The sequence below is a fragment of the Vicugna pacos genome, chromosome 7 (genome assembly GCF_048564905.1).
Source record: "Vicugna pacos chromosome 7, VicPac4, whole genome shotgun sequence".
Lineage (NCBI taxonomy): Eukaryota > Metazoa > Chordata > Mammalia > Artiodactyla > Camelidae > Vicugna > Vicugna pacos.
In genome coordinates, this window is record NC_132993.1 from 31666272 (window position 1) to 31691965 (window position 25694).

Here is a 25694-nt window from a genome sequence, read left to right on the forward strand (position 1 = left end):
CAAGATTACTAGCAGCTTTTAGTAGACTAAGGTTTACTGTTATTTTCCAACCTTAAGATTCTAGAGTGCACTTTGGCAAATCCATTCATTCGTGTTGTTTATTAAATTCTCTGAGGCTACTGATCCATGCACTTAAGTGTCAGAAAAAGACAAAGAAAAAAATCATTACAGTATTGTGGTCTCAAAAGTTATTCATATTACTTTCATACAGAGGGCCCATTGTTTAAGACCAAAAATAATATGGCAATTGAGACTTATGTGTAAAACATTTAATTGTATGGACAAAAATGAGTATTTAGGCCCAATATAACAAGAATATTTTTCCCTTGATATACTGAACATAAAAAGTACTCACATCTGTTTCAGTGCTTTGCCTTCTTCATGGGCTTAAACCTGCCAAATTATTCCATTTGATTTCAGAGAATTCTCATATGGCAATCTATTTTATTTACTTTATCTTCAATAAAATGGTTCAGTGAGCATTAGCAACTCTGAGACACAAGTTTCAATCAGCCTCCAGGCAAAGGCGTCAATCTATATTAGACCTACTGTGCTGTGAGTTGCAGCTAGAAAGTTGGATAAGGCAGAGCTACAGTGAAAATGTGAGCAAGGCCTAATAAAGCCACGGTGAAGAGAAAGAAAGCTCTCCCCAGGCTCTCACATGCACCGCTTACACAATACCAGGTGCTGGGTTCAACACATGAAGAACTCTTTAATAAGGCTGACAGCTAAAAGGAGGCTGCAGACTCTAACTTTATTTTACATGACACCTCCAGTAATAGCCCTCTGTTCTCCAGCAGACAATAGTAAAAACTTGAATTGCCAACAGTTAAAAATGAGGTTTCATATTCACCCTTCGGATCTTGTGTAGGGGAAAAAATACTGAAAACATTCAAGCTGTATAGCATTTCTTCTATAACATTTTCATGCAATTACTAATATAACAGTAGTTTCAGTGGACCTTTCCTTACAAATTTGTATGACATTTTAAATATAGCTGCTGGATTAGATTTTAACCACAAAACAATCAGTAAGTTTGAGCAACAACTCATTTTGGAAAATGATATCATTAAAGACTAATTCCAAGAAATGTGGGGCAGTACTGTTAGATGCCGTGAAAATGTCTCCCAAAGCACAAACTTTGTAATAAGTGATGCTGGTTCATATTAGATATGGGCTGTAAAAAGCAGATTATTGTAATGGTGCTCTTCCCAGCAAATAAGACCATTAAAAATGTACTTAATGTTCAGTTGAATTGAAAAGAAGGCCAGTTAAAATCCGTATTTGGCTATTTGGTGTAATGGTATCAAAATTTTTACTGGTAGATCATTCCAATCCACAGATTTGAAATTATAAATGTAAACTATCATGTTATAGAAACAAGTTTCCATTTTTTTCCTTTTTTAAATTATAATGCTGTATTATTGCCCAGGTTCTAACATCACAGTAGACTCAAAAGGAAGAAAATTTGGAATGATGGTTTAGTGTGAATTTATACAAAAGTGTCTGTTCTATTACTTACAGATACATACTTCTCAACTCACCTTTCTGGATAGCAAATACATTAGTTTTCTAACTTAATATTTCAAAGCATAGCACCAGTACATATGTCTAGATGCTCCCATGAAACTCTATTCTTTACAATTCTATAAAGACACAAAAGGAGAACCATGCAAAACTAGCAAGATTGATTAGTAGAACAGATTCTGCAAACTCAGATTCTATAGAAGCATTTTAAACAATTCCAAACAGCTCTTCTACAAAAAAACCAATACCAGACCAGCACCTAGACCTACACAGTCCTCAGGAAGTACGACTCTCCAACACTGACGTGATCTATGGGCAGGAGAGTACAAGTGGCCTCTGCGTATTACAGACTCAGTATTCCAGGTGAAATCTCAACATTTCACATTTTCTTCTCACTTGGCTCACTCTTTTATAAACATGCATGCCTATACCATTACATTTACTTTAGAGACCATAAATTCAGTATTCTATTAACCCTTGTATTCCCTGAAAAGCCCAGGACAGTAATGAAATTTGTGGAAATAACTTTTAGGGGTAAGATACTATATATTGTATTAATTATTTACTGCTATATAATAAATTACCTCCAAACTCAAATGCTTTGGACAATAAAACACTTACTATGTCACAAAGTTTCTAAGGATCAGGAAATTTGGAAGTAGTTCAGCTGGGTGGTTTTGTCTCAGGGTTCCTTAAGAAGATGCAGGTTACTGCCAGTTCCTCCTTGTCTACTAGCCAGAGGGCACAGTTCCTCACCACATGGACCTCTCCAAGGCAGCTGGTCTCCCTCAGAAAAAGTCCTGAGACTGAGAGGGAAAGAGAGAAGGAAGAAGGGAAGAAGGGAGGGAGGGAGAGAGAGAGGAACAGAAAGAAGAAGGAACACCCATGTTTTTTGAAAACATGAATGTTCAAAAATCTTGAATAACCCAATCTGAAAAGCAACGTACGTCACTTGCACCTTGTTCTAGTCTATCAGCCACAAGGAGGAACTCTGGTAAATATGGGGGTAAAAGCACAGTGTTATGAAAATCAGAAGACAGTGATCATTAAGGACCATCTTAGAGGCTGCCTACCACAGCCTACCCTCTGGACCCTCACTGTTAACATTCTTCCCATGTGCAATCAGTTCCAAGCATGTAAGTTGTATTGGATTCTTAAAGGTCATTTAAGAGTTGATTGAGATTACCGAGTCAGTGTTAAGAGTGGATAATTGATAAAGAACATCCTTTGAAGTGTGATTCTCAAACTGACCGCTGTTCGGAATCAAGGGGGTATTGCATATACTCAGTGAGTATTTTTAAGACACTATTGTACGCAAGGCTACAGGTAATATAGGCATAGTACTATGCAGCAAAAGTCCTGGGTTGGCTGAAAAGGAGGAAAGAAACAGGAAGAGTGTAATGGAAGAGGCAGAGATGTAAATATGAGTTAAAGACATTGAGAAAGGGAAAAAAAATAGGATATGCACTCACAAAGATGTGGGCAAGTATAAAGCATTAGTTCAAGATATACATATCAGTGTAGTGGGAAGAATATGTTGGATTTTGGGGTTCTGTTAGATCTGGAGAGTATGAAATACCAGAGCAGGCTGTTTTAGTCTGGTGGTTAGCTGGCTTAAAATAATGGCTAAATATTAGGCAGGGAAAAATGGCCTGTTGGGGTTTATACAGTAAGAACAACTGAGAATTAAATTTTACAATTAGTGACAATATTCCTTTTTTATTAAATATTACATAATTCTAAAACCTCAAATAATAAGTTACATGAGTTTTAAATTAAGACATTTAATATGCTGTGGCAGACAGACTCTAGGCTGGCCCCCACATTCATGCCTTGTAGAATTCCCTCCCCTCATGTGGAGGCAGGCAGGACAGTGACATGCTTCTAACCAACAGAATATGGCAAAGGTTATGGAATGTTATTTCAATGGTTATGTTAATATACATACACATATGTATATACACACATATATATACATACACATACATGTATAGCTCTATTTTGCCAGCATTCAGTAGAAACTCTCCTACTGACTTTAAAGAAGCAAGCTACTGTGATGGTAACTGCATAGGGAGAGGGGAACATCAATGAGAACTGTGGATGGCCTGGAAGAGCTGAGGATCTCAGTCCTACAACAGCTATGAACCGAGTTCAGCCAAAACCCAGTCAGCTTGGGAGAGGATCCTGAACTCCAAATGAAAATGCAGCCTGGCCAGTATTTTGACTGCAGCCTTATAAGACCCTTATCTAAGCCACACCTGGACTCCTGACCCATGGAAACTGTTAAGATAATGAATGTATGTTGTTTTAAGCTTTCAAATATCTAACATACTTATAGCAATAAAAAATGAATACACATGCTAACCAAAACACAGAGAGCACATATGCAAATTAACTCCTTTTTACCATTTCTTGGACCAAAGTTAGAATGCCATGCAGGACACTGACCAAGTGGCCTGAATAATGCAAACTTCAAGACTGATATAACAGGGAAGATAACAACAACTAACTTCTTTAAAAAAATGCTTACTATGCCCTTTATATATATTCACACATTTAGTCCTCAAATCAACTCTATGAAGTAGGTACTATCATTTCTTTTTTCTAGATTCAGAAATTAAGGGTTAGAGAGTTTACATGACACATGATTTCATATATGGTAGGTTTATTTTGGAACCGTAATTCAAACCTAGGCAATCTGGTTTCCAAGCTTATGTCCTCAACATCTATACCCTACAGCCTCTCTATTTACAGTCTTATTCATTCTGCTTCATTTTGCCAAGAAACACAAGCACACCATGTATCAGAATCACTGGCCCAGCCCGTCCCTCTTTAGCCAAATCATCTCCCTGCATAGGTCATTTACTTTTCAATAATTTAAAAATCAGAGCAAAGATTTCGTCAAGTATGATGGCTAATTTTAGTAAGTATTTATGAAATTTACAGCAACTTCCTGTGAGTATGTGAATGAAGTTTTTTTCTGCTTCACTGAAATAACTGGTATTTTATTTGGATTTAATGCTCTTACAATGGAAACTCTGAAAGTAATAGTAAATATTGTGAAGTAGAATGCACACACATACTCATCAAACTAACCATTTAACCATATATACAAATACCCTCAGTTAGAAGCTCTATGAAACATTTTAGTTTCCATTTGACAAGTATAACCTAGGGCAGATTATGCAACCTCTCTGAGAGGTAAAATGGGGACAATTATTTGAAAATAGGAAGATTCAACCAAGTATTCATTTTAGGGATTTCTTCGGAGAAGGGAATGGAAGAGTGGAAAGGGAAGAAGAAAACTAGTATTTCTTGAAAATAGCTATGTATTTTCATACATACACAATTATGTACCTTTCTGGGAAAAACACTATTTTCTAAAAGTCTTTTTTTTTGTGGTTCCATGATGTTCACTGTCAGGTAATTCCTGCTTAATCTTAATCTAAATAAATCTAAAAAGCTCCTGCTATTATTAAGACAAATGTTCTATCACTACTTAACAAATGAGAATTTACATATAAAAGGTCTACAAGGAGGGGCTATATCAGCATAACCATGGTCTATAGTAAGCATAAATCACATGACCTCAGAAAGAAGATTGGATGTAAGCAGACATGGGCTCTAATAACATCTAATAATCATTAGCTATAAAGTTACAACAAGCTATGTTTTCCAAATAATTTAAATTCCTTTGCCTTTTAGTTTCTCAACTTACCAAATAACAGATAATAACATTAGCCTTACTTACATCATAAGCAATGCCAGAGTAAAACTGAGTTTAAAGAAAGTGTAAAATGATGTAAAAAGTTGCTAAAGCATTTCAAAATCCTAAATGTGAAATAAATGCGTAATCATTTTGCTTGTACATCTGGCAAAACGATAAAGCTGGCACAAAACAAGTAGAAGTCCATCAGCAAAACAGTAGGTAACATACCTGAGAAATATTTCAGCATGTTGAAAAAAATCTCTCAGGGGAGATATGGAAGCTGTGTTTAGAGAAAGGTTTAGAAATGCGTAGAGCAATACAGGTCTCACAGAAAGGGTCCTGAGACCCATCCTACACGTATCAAGGCAAACTCCCTGAATAAAGAATTCTGGGATGGGGTCAGCAAGAAAAAGAAAGAATTCTGAAGAAGCCAGGGCACCACAGTTTCCCCTCTCTCTAAGGGGTAAGACTAGTGAGAGAAGTGTTGCAACTTCTTCATCTAGAATCACCTTTTAGTTTCCTTTTTCTAGTTATATTTTTATAGATTTGGCCACCTATAACATACTGGATGATGATACCATAGTCAACAACGACACTGAAAAACTAGTTTTACAGAAACATTATATATTGAGTAAGAGTGGGAGATAAAATCTGCATCTCTTGGAAATGTATCTCATGCTGTCCCCATGGTCCCTACTTTATACCAAACAATGGATTTAAAGTTCTCTAAATGGCTCTTGTAAATATCAAGGAAAACCGCCATTAGATTTAAAGAAGTACAACATTAAAAAGAAAATAAATGCTTCCTAAGCAGTAGACTTGCTAGGTCTGGAAGTTTATTAAAAAAAAAAAATCAAGCTTTCAAGAAAAAAAAAATCATTATTAGTATGCTATTCTCTTTATTTTTTGACATTTCTACAAACTCCCCAAAATCTCAATATCAATTAGATCTTAACAAAATAATATTAAAAACGTCAGTATAAAAGGCCAGCATAATGGTAACAGAAAATACTTCAAGGGCTTTTCTTGCCTGATCATTTCCTTTCACTATTTCAAAACCAAATTCACATTCTGCAAAAATTCGTGTTAATTTTCAAAAAAACAAACTGAGACCAAGTTTAAAAGGAAGGAGCACAGAGAGGAGAAGTGACAGTGGTAAAAGCTGCTGTTGCCACACCTGATACATCTCTAGTTTCACCGAGGAACTTTTTAACCTTTCAGCAAAGATATTTAACCAAAAAATTAAAGGACAAAATAAACATTAGAAAAACAAACAAACAAACAAACAAAAAAAGTAAAATGAACAAAAAGAGATTTATCACCAAAAGGCCACTTACCTATTTCTTCCAGATCTTCCACAAGACTTTCGAGTCAACCTTGAAATGGAGTCCTAAGTAAATTCAATCCCAGCATCACATTACAGTAGCCCTGTTAACAGAAACAAATAATTGTCACTGCTTTGAAAATTAACTTTGCTTTTATGTCACATTACTTCAGTGACTTCATAGAACAGAAAACAAGGTCAACCTCAAGTAAGGATAACTGTTGATGCACTCACAGCTTTGTGAATCTTCAAATGTGTATAATGTTTTTCTACATTTTAATTTAGCAGAATTTAAATCCTTTGGTGCAAAGCAAGGACCACAAAGACAGCACTAGACGCATCTGCAACAGATGCAGATTTTATTTCCCGCTCTTACATTGATTTGTCAGGTTTAAACTTTTGGTGATTAAATTTTGTAATTTATGGAATAAAACTATTTACGTCTCAAGGTTCCCAACTGAAAACATGACTGATTTCAATTGCCTCTTCAACACATACTTAATGAGCTATGTAGGTCTTTTCACAATTAACAAATTGGTAGTAAGCATTTTCCCTTTATAATCACAATGTGTTATTACCTTAATACTCATCTGAATTTGTATTTTCCAGACCGATTTCCTATTTAACTACTCTCTTCTCTAGTCTCTTACTTCTTTAATCTGAAAGATTAGGTCATACCTTTCTCAGGCTAAAAGGTTCTAAAGGTCCAATAAAATGACAGAACTTAGCATAGTTTATAGATAGTAAATGGCTTTTGACTCACAAACTAACCCTGACTGATTGGCAGGGACCATATGAAAAGCCATATGAAGACTGCATTTGAGTCCGAAACAGAAAAGAGTACTGTGTTCAAGTAGCACAGTCTGCCACAGGCATTGAAAGTGATGAATGACATCATAGGACAAATTTGTTGAACATTTAGATGTTTCAGTAATTTTATTTAAGTCATTTCCAAACACTTTTGGCCAAAATTTATTTCTTCCAATGCAATATTAGTTACAGGTCACTTAACTAAAGCAGATAAAAATGAAACATTCGGGCTGAATCAGGACCCCAAATACTCAGTGCCATCACTATTCTTTCCCCAGATACCTTGGGGGTATATTCCTCAGAGAATAACTTGAAACCACTGTTTTAGTTAATCTTAAGTATTAAGTAACCTGAAGTCACAAAAACTACGGTAATTCAAAGTCCTGCTCTTAACAGCCTAACATTCTTTCTCTACTGCTTCTGTTTTCCATATTTCTCTTAATGATAAAACTCTGCATAGGAGCAGGCTCCACCCTTGACTTTCCTTGTGCCAGTTTTTCTTCCATAATTATGTTTTGCCTGCTACATGCCACCAAAAGAAAAAGGTTTCTTATCAAAATGTAGTAGTCTAAGCTATTTTCTAATTCCATACTGGCTTATTTTCCCTTTCCAATATTCATGCATATCAATTTTTCCTGAATCAATCTATAAATTTTAGATTTTTAAAGACAATCTATGAACCCCTTTTTAAAGTATATGTTATAAAAAGTCTATTATTATTAAAGTAAAAATCAAAAATGAAGGGCAAAGATAAGGAATCCACTCTACCAAATATTAGGGTATACTACAAAGCCAGGCACAGGGACAGGGATAGAGAGTTCAGAAATAAACTCACATTTCAATGAGAACTTTATGTATGATAAGAATGATAAGACAAAGCAAAAGAAATGGTTGGTGCTGTCTCATTGTATGGAAAAAGAAAAACAGTCTCGGAATATGGCAAAAAATAAACTTAGTTCCTTGTATTACATCATACACGAATTTGGATTCCAAGTAGATTAAGGAGTCTTAAATGTGAAAGTTATCTTTTCAAAGTGATTAGACAAAATTTTGGTGATTCTTTATGAGCACTAGAAGTAAAAAGCAATTCTGAAACAAGACCTAAAAAGCATAAAGAGTCATAAAATTGATGGATCTGGCTAAATGACAAGGAGAATTTTTCAGTGAATGATACCACAGATAAATTTCATAGATAAACTGAGGGAAGACATAAAACCAACAAGGAATCAATATCAAAAAATACATTCAGAGGAAACTAACAGAAAAAATAAGCAAAAAACTTAAAAAGGCACTTTCTTAGAAGGGGAAGCCAAAAGAGCTATCAAAGATAGTTTAAAATGCTCAAAATCACTTGTTAGAAGGAAGATACAAATTAAAAACCAATTGAGATACCACTTATGTCATCAGAACAGCATAAATTTGAATGCTGGATTCTACCCAGTGTTGGCAAAAAAGTAGAAAGATGAGCACTGTCTTGTTTACTGCAGATGGAAGTACAAACAACACAGTGATTCTTGAAAGCAATTCAGAAGGCCTAAAATGCCAAGCTGTTCTTATGGACCCAAAACACTCTGTGCAGAACTCCTGTGTAGCATATATCAGCTTAGATTTTATTTCACCTTTTTGTTTATATGCCTTTCTCTCCCAACAGTCTCTCCATTTTCAGTAATCAAAATTAATATCGAAAATTGGTGACTCAAGCAACAGCAATAAGGATATCATTTAAAATTATGGAAGTAAAGTCCAGAAACTTGCTGCCTCTGTATAGCTGGACTGGGCAGTGGAAAGGTGCAAGGCAGAGGACTGCTACTTTTCATTATAATAAGCCTTCTGTTTCATTTGATTTTTAAAAAAACTGTGTGTGTATTTCTTTGACAGAAGTCAAATTTAAAAACAAAAGACAAAGCAAGAAGCTAATTTTCAAAATAAACAAAGAATATATGACCACTTCAGTATACAGAGTTCACTTAAATAAGCATATGTTATTTTTAGTAACTTAAATCTCAAGGAAAAAAAAAAGTAAAACCTGTCATTGATTACTGATTACAGCGATGATAATGATCACCATCAATGACTATTTTAATTCTTAAGTGATCATTTGGTATATGATGATTATATACCAAATGATCACTTAAGAATTAAAAAGTCACTTATATAAGTGAAAAAAAACCCCCAAAAAACTTAAATTAGTAAAGGAAATTAAGAAACTGGAAAAGTCAAAACCAGAGCTGGGGAGGTTAATTTGAACTCTCTTATGTGGATACACATTCACACATGTGGATTGGTTGCCAGGGTTGCCAAGTCTATGCCAGGGACTGTCCGGGCTCTGAGCACAACCCTGCTCTCATGGAGTGTGCAGTATAATGTAGAACATGCAAGGGCGATTATTTCATTGTGCTGAGCAACACGACGTGTGTGTGCCAGGGCAGTATTCATTTTAAGCCAAGACACTCAAACACGACATTCTGGATAAAAGTTCACATTTACAAACATTCCTTTTTCTAATTTCTTCTAGCCTTTTAAATTGGATGACAAATTTATTTAAGGTTTGTTGTGAGAGGAGAAAGGAGCATCACCCAAACATTCCCAGAGAGTTTGAACTGTCTTCTTTTAAGGAACCGTATTAGATGAAGTGAACAATTACTAGGTGGTTTAGTTTTGTTGTATTTTTTTTTTCTAGGAACTCGTTGATAACTCGAGAAAGAGATTCAGTTTTCTAATATGCTACTTGGAACTCTTTGTTAACATTTTTTTACACGCCTGTCTTTTAATTAACAAAAATGAAGATATGTCCTAAAAGAAACACTATCATTTAATTATTTTCTAAATAAAAGGAAAAAAAATTACATTGTGCAAAGCTTAAGTATAAAACAAGTGTCTTTTGAATTATACTGCAAAATAGCACAAAACAAAATCCTTTATCTCGTGAATTTCACAATTTGGAAAAGATACACTAAAAATGTGAATAAATGAAATACATTTGTTATATAGGTCATAATGTGTAACTGATGTTCAAAAGTAAAAATTATACTAACATTTTAAGTATAGGTTTCATATTATAGGGCACAGGTCATCATAGAGGATGATGAGAACTAATAATTATTTTATTATCTCAAAACAAGTTAGTTAACTACAGCCAAATAAGAGGACATAAATAATTGTCCACTGTTTACAAAGGCTGATAGTATAATTAACATTTCAGTAAAAAGAAAATAAATAAACAACCAAATCCATCAAAGCAACAAAACTCATAAGTTTAATTACAGGTGTTGGGTAATAAGGATATATGCTAAACAGGATGAAAGAAACAGGCTTCTGAGGAATGGGGAAAGTCTTTTTTTTTTAATTATTATTCCAAAGGCAGTTCATACTCTATATGAGTAGTCAGTTATTCTATTCCTGCAAAAATTTAGGAAGGGTTAGGAGGTATTCTGCAGCAGACTTTTTTTTCATCCAGCAATTATGTGAGGGGAACATCGTATCATTATCATTTGTACAGATGTTGTACGTACCAAGAGAAGAAATAAAGATTTTTTAAAAACTGGTTCTGCAAAGGCCAAATACTGTGAAACTGCCAGCAGAAATACAGAGTGCTGCCAACAATCAGCATCTCAACTCTGATTAACGTAGTGTGAAGGGCAGGGATGCTTATCTGGTTAATGCACCTTTGAGTCCAATAAACCAAAATTACTGCCTGGCACACAGTAGGCCCTCAATAAATACTTTTTAAATGGATGTATTAATCTACAGGCTTATCAACATGGAACTGGACAGGCATGGAAATTTATAACTGAAATGTTAAGTAGAATGGACAATGGCTCTAAACCAGGATAGAGATACTACCCTTAGGTAATCCTGGTTCAAATACTCAATCATTGATTTTTTTCCCAAAGAGGTAAAGTATGGAAACAAAGGCGTGTTCTGTTCCACTGCCTTAACTTAATATGGCACAATATTCACTTTATTTTGGCATTTCAAATAACCTTAATTGAGAACATACATTTTGGAGTTAAGAGTATAAAATATTGTTTTAAAAGCTTGAAAAATATTGACTTAACCTATACATTAATAAAGTAGGATTTGTAGTTTGGGCAGTTAATACTGGAGGCAACCTGAAGTGATGATGGTATATAATACACAGCTATGGTGCATATAAACACACACATGCATGTAAATGTAAATACTAACATAGCAGCTAATCTACACAAGAATTATTCCATGAGTTTGGTTCTCAAATTATCCTTTTGTCATCTTGATGCATCACAAGGTAAAAGGAGATTCTTAGAATTCTAAGAAGAGGTACTTTAATTACCAACAAAAACTTGTATTTGCTATCATTTAGCTACCTCAGGTAAATCATGTAAGCACTATCTCAGCAGAATGGGGCCTCTGTGAGATTTATTTTTGTTTGGTTGACCCACCTCCCTGTTAATAGCATCTGGATCTAAGAAAGTGGAGCAAATAATGCTTCAGGCTTCATCATCTCCCTATCAGGTCATTAAGGAGATGTATTCAAAGGAACTGAACTGAAATAAAAGTTAACCTTGAAAACAACTGACACCACAATGAATGTTAAGTTCGCTGATATCAGGGACGCGGTTCAAAATGTACTTATTCAGGGATAGGACAATCTTATTTTTAGTCACTTTTGACATGTATACATTTGTCTCTAGCTTTGAATTGAAAATATCTATATTTTATTGGTGAGTTCAGTCAGAGAAAGTAAAAATCAAAATTCAGTCAACGACCAAATACTGTTGGCAAGGTAGGAGGTAACCAGGTAGTCATTAAAGGAAGAAGTCATGCTGGACAGTTACATATAGGATTCTGCTCCCTTGGATTTCTCTCAGAGCAAGCAAAAGTCAGAGCTGACTGATGGAACTGGGTAAAAATGCATTACTATATTTACACAGATATGTAAAAATACTTTAAAATCAAATTTCATTTGTTTGTATTTTTTTATTGTGGTAAGAATATTTTACATCAGATCTTGCCTCAATAAATTTCTCAGTGTGCAATATAGTATTGTTAACTGTAGGCATAATGTTCTACAGCAGATCTCTAGAAAATATTCATCTTGTGTAACTGAAATATTATACCTGATGAACAGTAATGGTTGAAATTTCAAACTGCATAAAGGCCTTCCTTCCTCATCACTTCATCCACATCAGCAGTTACTGAACATCTACTAAGTATCAGGCTTGCTATCTGCTGGAGACACAGAGATAAAAAATATTCTCCCTACTGACTGCTTAAGGACATGTTAAGCATGTAGCCAATATGCTTTTGAAAGAACGATACTCCCCAAAGCCAGAGACAGATTCTAAGTTAAAATGTGATATCATGTAATAAGCAAAAGTAAACAGGTGGTGATTCCAACTATAACAGCAATTTGCTATGTTAAAATAATCATCTATGAGGCAGAAGGAAAAAGTGACATCTCTGTCTGAATCAGAACTAAATGCCCTTCAGAATCTCTCACGAAGTAACAAAAAGAATAATTCTTATACTCTAAAAGCTGGAGACTTTTTAGTACATTTAAAATTTCCTCTTCTTTTTATTAAAATAATTACTGGAAGTAAATAATTTTGATGACATTGAAAATTAGAAAAAAGGTTCATAAAGGGAACATAACTCCCTTTCACATGCCACATAACTTTCATGAAAGATTTTCAAGCATATTAAAACTATTTTTACTAGAATAGTTGTCAATTATTTGAATCAGAACTAGTGAAGTCATATAAACCATAAACACACAAATACATGCTGCTGTAACAGTCAAACTGAATGATAAATTTCCAAACCCCCCCCAAACCCCATAAATACTGTTTACCATTTCCAATAGGTTGTGGAAGAGAGAAAAATTACACCAGTACTTTTGACACCATTACTAATAGAGTAAAATACTAAAAACTAGAGAAGGGAAAAAAGCACTTCAGGCAATAAAACTGAAGTATGAATTCTGACCCCCAATTCAAAAACTTTTACAACTATAGGTAATAGGTTGAAAACAAGCTCCTGGGTTCAAACACAGGCTAGAGTTGACTTTAATTAGTTCTACAGAGGCATGTGCTCAGTGGGAGCTCAAAAAACACACAAGTGAGTTAATAAAACAGCATTTCTTCCAAAACCACTTTAGTTTTTATTGTTGTTTTTGACTGAGAGTGTAAGACTAAATTAGAGGGAAATGGTAAAGAAAAATTCAAGAACACTAGTACCAGAATTAGTAAAGCAGGTTTAAACACACTCAGATTATAAAGAATAGCACGTAGATCCAATTTCCTTTCACGTTCTTCCTTGTAGTAGGATGCCTAAGCCTCAAAAAATTCATCAGACTTAAAAGTGCTTCCTTTCTTTGTTTCCTTTTCTTCTCTTGCTCATCCCTTCCTGTTCTGATAATTCCCCCCTTTCCTTTTTACTTGCATAAGAAAATTACTATGCCCACTCCTTTCAATGTTGACCAATAATTATTTTTATTAATACAGGTACCAAGTTTAATAGCAGATCAACATTTATTATGATCCTCAGAACAAATCCCAGGTTCTATAATTTTATTTTCCTCTTTTACTTTCAGTGACAAGAAGGTCTCATTTGCAGCAAAATAACAGGCTGCTCAAGTCTGTAAGTCAGAGACGTAGTGGACAGGATTCATGGATGAAAACGACTCTGCAGCTGCTTTCTTGAGGCTGGAGATGCTTTGTCCACCTCTTTCAAACCAAAGGAAACGTGATGCAGGCAGTCTAGAGAACCAGAACACCACCCTCAGGGAAAGTCTTCTAAATTATGTAGCTAAGTCTTAGGGTCCTGGGAGTTGTAGAACTTCCCAGTCATTGGAGGGATACGTAGCCACAGCTGTAAGGAGTCTGATAACCCTGGATGACTTGGAATTTTCAGGCTTTCTCAACCACTGGTCAAATGATTCCATTCCCAAATCCCTCCTTTGACAAATTCATAATCCTAATCTTATACCAGTTCTCTCATCTTTTACCACAATACTGTGTATTTATCAGAAAGGAGACTCTTCTACATACTGAGGTTTTGTGATAAATACTTTTCAAGGATAATACCAGTGTATTGTCACCCAGGACACAATATTTGTTTCATTAATGTTAAATTAATATTAAAGCTACTTAAATTTATGAACCATTTGTTTCCTGTCTATCCACTTTTTATTCAATACTCCCACTTTTGAAATTGATTATTCAGGGGAAGTTCCACCAACACTGACCTACTTCTATCATCTAACCTAATTTACACATAAGCCAAGATTTTTAAAAAAAAATTTCAGAATTTATAAGCTCTTGCAACTTGAATTGAGCAATGTTGAGAGCAATGATTAAGAAAATCACTTTCCCTGGAACACGCTGGGTCAAGCAATGGATTCTCTTCTGAAGCCAATTTATCTTTAGCAAAGAATAAAGACAGAAGGTAGGTTCAAAGAAGCTAGCTCAGGTGAGGAGACACACCCATTTTACAATATTGAGTCTCCCTTCCACTTCTGCTTACTTCAGAGATGTACGTATTTCATCTGTTTAAAGACGCTATTCTACACATTTATTAAATTAAAACAACACAGCTATGAAACAAAATGCTTTGATAGATTCTAACTTAACAGAAGAATGCAATACAAATTGTTCAAATTTCAGGCTGGCAGCTTTAATAAAAACATTACCTTCTCTTTCATTTTTTTCTTCTTTTATTAAGAGAGCAGTCATCTTTTATCTGATTGCTATCTCTTGTTTATTTATTTATCACTGAGAATAATTCATAATCATCATTTGATTCTGGGAGTTTATTTTATTCTATGTTCTGGGTGAATGCTCTTATAATTCTTGGATGAGATTCATATAAAAACCCCCAAAAGCATTCAAATCACTAAGAAATAGTCCATTTCACAGATATAGCCATCTATTTTGCTAGTTCTTCTTTTTTTCAAATCAAAAATTTGTGGGTATTTTACCAACATACAGTATGAAACAAAGAGAATTATCAAGGTCAACAAGTGAGAAGATTTTTGTGAGCTAAAATTCACAAAAGTATCCTTAGTTTAAGAATTAAAAGAGATTGTGATTATATAAATGTATTGCCAGAAACTTCACAAAACACTATCTTTTTAAATAGTCAAATAAACACAACTTGAAAATTGACAGAAGAGAGCACCAACTTGATAGGTCTGTACCCTTTTATGTATTTTTTTTTAGTTTTATATTTTATGTATGTTTTTATTTAGATGAGAATCTGTAGGAAACTGGCCTCCAACTATAATCTGGTAGGTTTTTTCTAATGGCTTTTAGCCACAAAAACATATATACAGGTCAACATTTATTGAGGATTTATTATGTGTAAGTACCATGCTAGGAGCTTCCCAGATACCAAACCAAAGTGACAAGAAATTTGCCAGGTGCACACAATAAACATATACCCCTGAAATTTCATCAGGAAATCAAAAATCCCATTCTCACATTGTTTTCTGAATTATGTTAAAGTACTCTTGATTGCATACCAAGTCAAAAAATTTAGAAAACCATTTTGAGGGTACCAATTTGAGGATCCACGAAGGCGTATCAAAGATAAGAAAAATATTTGCAAATATAGTCACTTAGCTATCAAAAGTGATTCCAATCAACGATTCGACCCTGCTAGATTTTTATTCACCAACATCAGCCCTCCTTAAAAAGAACATTCCTGATGAACTTAATTATTTGTCAGTGTGTTCTAATTTCTAAGCACTTAGGTGTATGGTTTATGAACCTATGTGAAAGGGCAGAAACTAGTTAAACTCTTTAGGCTTTCTTTAAATGGCTATATCCATCATTTCAGACATTAATTTCAGCAAGCCTACTATTTACTTTTATTTCCAAAATTTTCATAGAATTATTAGATTAATAAAGATTTATTGAGATATCTGCATACAATGTTTTTAAAACATGAACAGTTCTCTCATTTGGCTTATTTATCTACAAAATCTCATAGAACATATTTAAAGAGATACATACTACATAGATGGTTAGAGAACTGTTACAGTTATTATTTGTGTGGGTCATGTTACATCACAGAATGGGAAAATTAATTATCATTGAGTAAATTATAGAAATATGAAGCTTTCTAGATAAGCTAACTATTTCTGTATTATATAAATGAAAACTAATACTTGGAAGAATATAACTAAATCTGGTTTACTTCTTGGACAAATAAACAGTAATTTGAAAATTTACTGAGATTTTCAACTACAGGACTTTAAAAATAAGTGGAATTTCTGGCTCCAATCCAGAAAATTCAACTTTACAGAATTGTATTTCCTTCCATTAAGACTGATCAAATTTTTTTCTTTTTGTTTTCTTGGGTTTTTTGTTTGTTTGTCAATAAAAGTACTTGCCACAAAGTAAGCTCTAAATGTTTGTCTGAAAATGAATGATCATAACTTTGAAAATATATGGCTCTAGATCATAAAATGAAGTCACCTTTGTTGGACAGCCTTAAATATACCCCTATCCCTGGTGGGAGGAAATACAATTCTGAAGTTCACGTCTTTTTGATAGTGATGAACAACAGAATGACCAAAAGGCTTTAAAAATATATTTTAAAAGAGTTGCATTAACTTATTTAAGAGATTCATTTTAGTAGGATCACAACTTAATGATATTAAAGTAAATCCTGAAACAAGCCCAGCAGAATCATGTAATTTGCATACCAAATACAAACTATTTAACTGACAAATATGTGCTAATAAATAAGGAAAAGGAGATCCTATCATTTTTACTTTCTCATTCAGCTTCTTTAATTTTCATTACAAAAGTAGAACATTTTCCTTTCTACAATTTTTTTTGCAAATAATTATTTTCTGGGTTTTTATCCCTATTCAAAATATTAACAACATGACTACTCTCCAAACAATTTACATTTATTTACAATTATATATTGGTCTCTTGTATACACCTAGGTGTACCCTAAGCTCTAAAGTACATTAAACTCTGTCAGCAACTTACCAGCAAATTGTACATAAAGTATGTCCACTATTTGTTTATTTACCTAGAATATCCAGTTTAAAATGACATGTCTTCATGAATTGAAACAAAGGAAATATCTCTATGGAATGTTCAGCTAGCCCAAGGGAAATTAAACTTGTATGACTATTATTTAAGGTTCAGATAAATATGTATATGTCAATTATATCTAAATAAAAAAGGTACAGATAAACACAGTGAGCTAGTATTTTCTCCATATAGTACTTAATCACTGGTCTGATTTCTCCAAAACAAAGGGAGAATCATTTTATCCTCGATTGTTGATCATAATTCCTTTATAATACACATTCAACGTAATACACACTCAACAAATGAAAAAGTTAATTCTTCATGTTTTTCATGCCACACATAATTTAGTGCTGCTAATCTATAGTTGTAGAAATCCACAACAAATACTAGAAAATAACCTCCCCACAACACACACTCAGTCCCTGAGTAGTCCAACAAATGATTTTTCCAAGCCGTGCCGTCTGTGGATACTCTGAGCATCTGAAATTGATTTTCTTCATTTTAGCCTGTGAAAATTGTAGACTCTACCAATCATCAGAGTGAGTAGTGGCACTAACAGAGCACATTAAGGAAACAACAGCTTTAAGAACATTAGAAGCAACAGTTCTAGGATCACAGCCCAGTAAAAAATGATATGTGACTGTTCGCACCTGCTACGGTGTTTCTTAAAACACTATATCCTGACAGATGTTGTATTTTGTTGATGAAAAAAGTTTAATGCAATAGCTTGCAAAGAAACTTGAGTGGTAGTTTTCAATATGTGAGGATGTTTGAACCCAATCTGAATTTTCAATCTGAATTCTTATTTGCCTAGATTCTAGTCAAATAAATATGTTCTAATATTAACCTATATATGAGGAGATTCCTTCTTAAACAAATACCCATAACAACATAATGGCTTTAACTCTATGTCCTACCAGGTAGTCTATAAATATAATGCTTTGTTGATTAGATTATAATGAATTCCATACATGAAAAGTAAAATTCCAGTTTACATATTCATGTGCATCAGCAGATAAATGAACAAAATGCAATATATGCATACAGTGGAATATTATTTAGCTTTAAAAAAGGAAATAAATTCTGACACGTGCTACAAAACAAATGAACCTTTAAGACATCAGTGCTAAGTAAAAGAAGACAGTCACAAAAGGACAAATACCACATGATTTCACTTATGTATTTAGAGTAGTCAAATTCATAGAGACAGTGGAATGATGGTTGCTATGAGACAGGAGAGAGGGAAGTGGGGAGTTATTATTTAATAGTACAGAGTTTAAGTTTTGCAAGCTGAGAAAAGTTCTGATGATGTTTGCACAAAAATGTGAATGTGCTTCATGCCACTGGACCATTTATTTAAAAATGGTTGAAATGGTAAATTTTATGTTATGTATATGCTATCAAAATTTTAATTTACTATTAATTTTTTTAGAACTTCATGTACAAATCTGTAAAATTAAGATATTTGGATACTTCTAGGGCAGAGCAGAAGAAAAGACTGGAGGATGTTCTTTGAAATCTGGCAAGATTTTCAAATATTTGTTCAGGAACTTTCTGTAGGAAAAATTATCAAGAAGAGGATTAGTAAAGGCTGCTTTTTCTAGGGTCTAGGAAATTAGTATTTCTAAGTGCTGAGAGGATAACTTTTTCAGGTTTAGCAGTGTACTGGGTACGTGCTCTATGAAGCTCCAAGCAGTAAGAATATAATTTGAGGCAAGCAACATTTTCACGTAAAACTTCTCTGAAGCATTTTTAACACCTTATTTCCATAGGAATGTTTTCTCATTTGCTATTTTTCTTCTAATGAACTCCACTCAAACATTTTATACATGTTATAAAATGATTATGACACCACTTTGTTTACATTTTTTTATATACTCTCCAGAATTTGTTGTTGTTTCCTTTATTTTTTTAACATTTTTATTGATTTATAATCATTTTACAATGTTGTGTCCACTTCGTTTACATTTAAGCACCTACTATGACACATTAAGCTAATCAAGGGCCTTTCAAATATCTACCTCGTAGTTGACCCTAAAATAAATTTTTGTTGAGTAGACTGGTGGCTGAACAATTGAATAATTTTATCCATAAACAAATAATTACTGAGTTCTTAAAATATGTAAAGTTCAGTAGAAATACAAAGATTAAAAATATATGGTCCCTGATAAAAAAAAAACTTTAGTAATCTCCCAAATACATTAATACTATAAACATCATTTTTTAAAAAATAAAAGGATACAAATAAAGCACTACAGGTAGTGTTCATAAACATGAATGATTACATACTGTTTTAGGTGAAGGTGGAGATTGGGAAATTCTGATGAAGGACTTAGTGTCACACTAAACAGTAAAGAGAGATGATATTTAAATAGGGGTAGGTAACATATGATCCAGCAATCCCACTCCTGGGCATATATCTGGAGGGAATTCTAACTTGAAAAGATACATGCACCTCAGTATTAATGGTGGCACTATTTACAATATCCAAGATAGGCAACAACTTAAATGTCCATTGGCAGGTGACTCGATAAAGAAATTGTGGTATATTTATACAATGGAAGACTACCCAACCATAAATAATAATAAAATAATGCCATTTGGATGGCCCTGGATATTGTCATTCTAAGCGAAGTAAGCCAGAAAGAAAGAAAAATACCGTATGGAATTACATGTGGAATTAAAAAAAAATACACAAATGAATTTATTTACAAATGAAATGGACTTGTGGAAAAATAAAACTGGATAGTCATATCAGGCTACAACAGAAGTTCTTAAACCTTTTTGCTCTCAGGTCATCTTTACACTTTCTAAAATTATTAAGAATCCTCCTTCAAAAACAGCTCCTATTATAGAAAGAGATCGTCTACTTAAAGTAGTTTATTGGCTATTAAACTGAGGGATTTTTAAATCATAAGAATAGATAAGTACATATACCATTTATCAGAGCAATGACGTCATCAATATTCATTTAGTCTCTAAAAACTATATTGCATATTCATGAGACAGTAAGAGTGAAAAAAAAACAAATAAGATCTTAATATTAGTATGAAAATAATTTTGATTTCACAGCCACCATAAAAAGGTCTTAGGGACCCCTTTATATTCCCTAGACAATACTTCAAGAATTGCTGGGTTACAAAATGAAAAAGACGTAAGAAGGCTAAATAGATAGAGCTAGAATATGCCTTATTTTATTCAAGGCCAAGCTATAGATTTTAAAACAGAAAAGCATTTAAGATTTTAATACAAAGCAATCATATAATGGTGAGCTGACTTTACAAGGATTTATTTAGAAGGGCAGAAATGGGTGCAGAAGTATGGAAAGACAATCTAGAGACTAGTTAGAAGTATATAAAAGAATTTACCAAGGGCAAATAACAAGTACATGGGGACAATGCTGGAAGAAAGAAGAAAACAAAAACATCTTAAAAGAGCCAAAAAAGTTACAAAAACATCAAGAGAACATGTAGATGGTAGAGTTTTTGGAGGCCAAAGGAAGAATAAGCTTCAGGGTGAGACTGGGGAATTATGCCAGGTATTTTAATGTCAAGGAAAGTGATGATTAAGAAAAGAAATTCATGAAATCACTTGTGATCTATAAAAAAAGAAGTATGTATGAATGACCAGATGACAAGGTATTTATGGAAAAATGTAAGATGAAGAAGTTTTGGTATTGATATAAAATGACTTTTTGGGACTTTGATAATGAAAGGAGAGTGAGCAATAACTTACAATTGAAAGTGAATGAAAGAAAATGGTGATGGATAAAAGATTGACAAAAGGAAGAATGACAATGAAGCTAGGTTTCAAAGGAGCTAGAAGAAAATTAGGTTAAGAGAACAGATAGAAAGGTTCATTTATCAAAAGAAAAAAAGCACCCCCCTTTTCCTTGCAAGGCAGAGCTAAAAGGAGAGAAGTACAGAGAATTAGTCATTAAGAGAAAAATGAGTAGAAAACTGCATAGAAAGGAAGTATTATAGAAGTTGGCAGGGAGAAGATCCTGAGCAAAAATACAACTAAGGGAGAAAGAAAAGAGGAAATTAAAGCAGAAAAAGGGTAAGAAAAATTTTATTTACTATTAGTGTGTCTGATCAACAGAGAGGAAAACTCAATGGTGAAAAACTAAAAGCTTTTCCTCCAAGTCAGAAACTAGACAAGGATGTCTACTCTTATCAAATGTATTCAACATCGTATTGGAAATCCCAGCCAAAGCAATTAGTCAAAAAAAAAAAAAAAAAAAGAAATGGTATCCAAATTGGAAAGAAAGAGATCAAACTGTCAATATTTGCATATGACATATGTTACATATATAAAATCCTAAAGACTCCATCAAAAAACTGTTAGAATTAATAAATTTAGTAAAGTTGCAGGATACAAAATTAATACACAAAAATATGTTGCATTTCTATACTAGCAGATTAGCAAAAAGAAAAATTAAGAAAACAATCCCATTTTAGTTGCATCAAGAAAATTAAATACCTAGAAATAAATTTAACCGAGGTGAAAGATCTGTATATTAAAAACTGTAAGACATTAATGAAAGAAATTGATGAAAACACAAATAAATGGAAAGCTTTCCATGTTCATGGACTGAAAGAATAAATATTGTTAAAATATCCATACTACCCAAAGCAATATATAGATTCAGTGTAATCCCTATCAAAATTCCAAAGATATTTTTCACAGAAATAGAACAAACAATCCTAACAATTGTATGGAACCACAAAAGAACTTGAATTGCAAAAGCAATCTTGAGAAACAAGAACAAAGCTAGAGACATCACAATCCCTGATTTCAAAGAATATCAAAGCTATAGTAACTAAAGCAGTATGGTATTGGCATAAAAATAGAAATACAGATCACTGGAAGTGAACAGAGAGCCTACGTGTATACAGTCAATTAATTTATGACAAAGGAGCCAAGAATATACAATGAGGAAAAGACAACCTCTTGAACAAATGGTGTTGGGAAAATGGAACAGCCAACATGCAAAAGAATAAAACTAGACCAACATCTTAGACCACATACAAAAATTAATTCAGAATGGATTAAAGACTTAAGCATAAGCCCTGAAACCATAGTACCCTTAGAAGAAAACATAAGCAATAAGCTCCTTGACATAGTTTGTGGTCTTGTTTGTTTTTTTTTAACTGACACTAAAAGCAAAAACAACAAAAGCTAAAATAAATAAGTAGGATCATATCAAACTGAAAAGCTTCTGTGCAGCAAAGGTAACCATCAACAAAATGAAGAGGCAACCTACCAAACAGGAGGAAACAACTGCAAATCATATATCTGGTAAGGAGCTAATATCAAAAATATACAAAGAATTCACGTAACAGCCAAAAAAAAAAAAAACAACAATTTGATTCAGAAATGGGAAGAAGATCTGAATACACATTTTTGCAAAGAACACATACAGATGACCATCACGTACGTGAAAAGATATTCAGCATCATTAACCATCAGGGAAATGCAAATCAAAACCACAATGTGATTCTACTTCACATCTGTCAGAATGGCTATTATCAAAAAGACAAGTAATAACAAGTATTGGCAAGTATGTGGAGAAAAGGGAACCCCTGTGCAGTGTTGGTGAATTGGTGCAGTGACTATGAAAAAGAGTATATGGAGGCTTCTCAAAAAATTAAAATTACAACTACTATATTATCCAGCAATTCCACTTACAGGTATTTATCAAAGAAAGTGAAAACAGATTTATGCACCCCATATCCATTGCAGTATTATTTACAATGGCCAAGGTATGGAAACAAACTAAGTGTCCACTTATGAACGAATGGATAAAGAAATTTTGGTATAAATACACTATGGAATATTATTCAGCCTTAAAAAATGAAATATTACCTACCATTTGAGGAAACATTGATGGACCTTGAGGATATTATGCTTAGTGAAATAAGGTAGACAGAGAAGGACAAATACTATATTATCATCTCTTCTATATGTAATCCTAACAGCAAAAAAACAAACAAAAAACCCAAACTCATGGATACAGATAACAGATTGGTCTTTGCAAAAGGCAGGAGTGGAAGGTGGTAGAAATGGGTAAGCTGGGTTTTAGTTTAAATACATTGAATTTATTAAAAAAACACATAATAAATGTCAAGATTAATAAATATTTTGATAAAAAATAAAACCAACAATTTTCTAATTTAGTTACAATTTTTGCTCTCTTTTTAAAAAGTCAAATTTGTCTTTTTATTTCAGACTCCCCATCTAAATTTACCAGAGATCAAGAACTGATAAATTTGAAGATCATTTATATTGTTCAATTACTTCTAAAATAGTAGGTAGGAAACCTGCAATTAGTTTATGATTCATAGTCTTCAAATATTAGTTTAAAAAAAAACAGAGAGAAGATAATGACAGAGAATGAAACCCCAGGATTCCAGCTGGAATGTTAATAAGATAGTTTCTTGGGGAGGGGGAAATAAAGGCTTATACTAGATCCACATTGTCCAATATGGGTTGTCTGTACCCACATGTGATTATTTAAATTTATTGAAATAAAATTTAAAAATCAGTTATTTAGTGTCACTAGCCAGATTTCAAATGTTCAATAACTATGTGTGGCTGGTGGCTACCACACTGAACACTGATGTTAGAGATTTCCATCATAACAGTAAGTTCTATCGGACATAGATGCCCTAGATGCATTTTGTATCAGGGTGGGAAATAATGCATTATATAGTAGCTTGTTTTTTGTATTTACTGTACATCAGACAGTGTAGTAAATAAACACTTCACATATATGATTGCTTTCAGTTTTCACAATGATCTTTTGAGATAGGTTCTATTACATTTTCATTTTACAAATGACAAAACAGATTAATAGAGATGAATAACTTGTTTTAGATCATGTGGTAGCAGAGACAAGGTTGAACCACAGGACTTTCTGACTCCAAGGACAGAAGAATGAGGAAGAAAAATAATCTTCTGAAAGTGAAATATGGTAGTTTAAAAGTAAATTATTTTCCTTGGATATTCAGAATACTGTGAAATACACCAGTAACTACAGTGGAGAAGGCTATGTGAACAAATACAACTTATATTTAATGGAAATAAAATACTTATGCAATATTAAGGCACAAACTTGAAATGTTTTAAATTAGAAAGTGTAAAAAGTTATCATAGCAATTTTAACTCACTCGCCTTACTTTGTAAGTTCCTATCAGGTAACAAAGTTATTACTGCCATGGAAACCACCACAATACAACTACTTTACACTTATATAACACCTTTCAACTGATGAGCTCAAAGAGACTTAGAAACATTAATTCATTAATAGTCCTTTTTATTGAAAGTGCATCAAAATTTACCTAATAGCATACAACAATTGCAAATCAAACAAAAGGAAGCTTCACTGCTCTCTAACAGATTCACATGGATTATACTCCATCTCCTACTATTTAAAAAGAGACAGAGAGACAGTAATCTTACACAGACATTCACCTTCTTGTTTCTTGTACCAAGCTGAAAACTATCTCCTATTGTTTTATTGTCAAAAATATGCAGCTCTTCTTCCACCCACCCCTTAATTTCTTTCTTCATATGTTCAGCTAATTGCCTGGGAATGTCTTTTAAAACTCTATTACTACAGACTTACCTGTGCAGCTCTAACCACTGAGATATTCAGGGGTACAAATCGTGTTCCTTTTTTAAAGGATGTATGAACTCATTTAAAATAGGAGGAATAAAACTAAAATCTGAAGGGTTTTCTTGGTGTTTAATTAAAAGTTTGAAAACTGAAAAATATAAAATCCTTAGCTGTTCATAGTGATCTTTAAAAATAAGGCAAATATTTGTTTCAATATTGTAAAAATATAATACTAGGCTAGAAAAATTAGGGTAGTGAAATGGTCTGTTTAGCACAGCATTTTGTTTTTAATAGAGTTATCAAAGGATATTTTATGATTACAGCTTCTTAGATGATTTTAGGAAGTTGGCTTCAAAATGATATATAACCCGCCTCCAATAACTTACTAGGATCTTTCACTCATAAACGTAGGCAAACTGTTTTGGAATCTGCTCATATTTTTCACTTGGTGCACTTTGCTGTTTACTGAGCTAAAATCACTTCTGCCACATCCTATTGGTCAGATTAATTCACAAGACCACCCCTGATTCAAGCAAGTGGAGAAACAGACTGTTTCTATGAGAGGGGCTGCCAGCTCACATTGTAAAAAGACATGCATTCAAGGGTGGGAGAAATTTGTGGTCATTTTTTTTGTTACCCACCTTAGATGGAACTCTTTCTGAGATGTGC

At 33.3% G+C, this 25694-nt stretch overlaps 1 protein-coding gene across 7 annotated transcripts in view; it reads right to left on the reverse strand.

Moving 5' to 3' along the window:
- The window catches only part of FOXP2 (forkhead box P2), a 498059-nt gene that overhangs the window by 336441 nt on the left and 135924 nt on the right, over window positions 1-25694 (reverse strand). For all 7 annotated transcript variants that reach the window (XM_072964634.1, XM_072964637.1, XM_072964632.1 and 4 more), the window contains one exon: window positions 6574-6664. The gene's annotated coding sequence lies outside the window, so the exon portion shown is untranslated. The remainder of the gene's footprint in view (window positions 1-6573; window positions 6665-25694) is intronic.